The following is a 2,080-nucleotide window of genomic DNA, read 5'->3' as shown; positions in this document are numbered from 1 at the left end:
TTTATATAGATATTTATAATAATTATTGATGGATATTTTAGTAAAATGAATAAAAATATGTTATTTTAATCATGCAGAAAAAAAGAAGCGTATATTTTATTAATAGAAGAAGACTGTAATTTTATGAAAAAGTATATTGATGACTTTAAATTATATATATAACTACAAATATATATCTACTTAATGACTGTTTTTTTAATCTGTTTGAAGACTTTAGACAATACTAGCAGTAGCTTGTTATTTTCCTTCAAATTTAGCAATATTCATGTCTTAAGAAAAGTGATAGGCACTAGATTTTCCAAGCGGATTTTTTTATTTAATTTTTTGTTTTTCGGGTTGACCATTGCTGTTAAATACATGCATTTCAAATTTGATTCAAATTCTTGGAGCATTGTTTTTTAACAAACATCAACTACAGTTAAAGCCGATGAAGTCAACCCAAAAACAGACGCTACCGAAAATATTTTTGACAAATTATATGTGCATAAATACCAAAAGTTCACATGAAATTATTAGTTGTCCAATTTGACATGATATAATTATATGCATGCACCCATCATATGGTGCCTTGAGTTTGGTCTTGATTTTGGAAAACAAGTTGGGGACAGCAATGTGAACATAGAGGAATCTAGACGTTTGGAAGAAATTAAGTTAATAGTCTATAATCCACTAAAATTTGAAAACTGAACTAGTTCCCCCCTCCCCCTTTCTTTTTTGTTTGCGAAAAATTTATTGTGTACTATACTGATTTCTGTATCACTAGTATGGGTTGTAGGATAGATTAGAGATTTACCAGTTAAAGTGGTGACACAATTGAATTTTCGAAGTGGCGGGAGGTGGTAATACAAAGACATTCTAACACTCAAATTAAAATGGATTTAAGAGGTATATATGAGGGTTAAGAATGTGTAACATACTTGAAAGAGCCCTTAACTCCCTATATATAGTTGGAGTTTGTTATCTTATCTTATTTTATTTGGTTAAGATAAGAGGAATATTTGATTTTAAATGTTAATTAGGAGTCTGATTATCGGGCCGGTTTGGGATGGGAGGGAGGCCTAGACCTGGGTACCGGGTCGAATGCTACTTCGATGAGGTACCTGAGGATCGGGTCCAGAACAGTTGTCCCTGGAGTGAGAGAGTGAGTGGACTCGATCTCATCGCTAAAGGAGCCTTTGATATTTGCTATGCGGCCATGAGCCTGGCAGGGAGGACATCTAACTTTTAATGTGTATTTTAATTCCGTTTTCTTGTGTTTTCCTTTTTGATTGCCTTGCTTTTGCATTTGTCTATTCGAAGGTTTTTTCTAGGTAGGAGTGGTAGGAAATCAGAGGGGATATCATTGGTTTTGATGTAGCTTGTGATTGCATTAGTGGTAGAGAGATGGGGAAGGTATTGTAGTCTTTTAGGCGTGTTAGTGAAAGGATTTGCATGATTCTCTTTTCCGGGGGAGTAGGCTAACGGTGGTGCGCCTTTTTTAGGTATGGTTTGCCGGAGGAACGAGGGCGCTAGGACTCCTATTGTCCCAACTGGTGGCGTCCCCAATGCTTACTACTGGGTGACCTCTAACGTGTGGGGGACGCCGTCCCGGGTTATTGAGGAGGACCTCCAAAAGCTTCGCGACGAGGGCGCGGTTTGCGGAGATGGTGAGGCTGAACGCCAGTACAAGCTTGCGCTCGACAGGGTGCACGAGAGGGTTTGCTACATAAACCCGACTCTCCCCCGGGTTGCTGACTAGATATAGGTCTATGAATCCATGTTCACCCGGTTAGGGGTGCGGCTTCCTTTTTTGGAGTTTGTTCAAGCGCTGCTTAATCGTTGTTCAGTGCCACCGTCACAGCTGCATCCCAACAATTAGGTAGCCATCCAAACTTTTGAACTGCTTTGCGAGTACTTGGAGCTTCTAACTTAGGTGGAGGTTTTCCTTTTTTTCCCCTTTCTATGCACCTTTTTGACTAAGGTAGGAAAGCATAAGAAAGGTTACATGTCATTCCGCAATCTGGGAATCTTTGGATTGTTTGAAAACTCTTTTCATGACTTTAAGGAGGAATATTTTAAGGTGTGTTCTACTCGGGGCCAT

Source organism: Arachis duranensis, chromosome 3, assembly GCF_000817695.3.
Source record: "Arachis duranensis cultivar V14167 chromosome 3, aradu.V14167.gnm2.J7QH, whole genome shotgun sequence".
Classification (NCBI taxonomy): Eukaryota; Viridiplantae; Streptophyta; class Magnoliopsida; order Fabales; family Fabaceae; genus Arachis; species Arachis duranensis.
The sequence above is the reverse complement of the archived record's forward strand: the minus strand, read 5'-3'. Positions refer to the sequence as shown.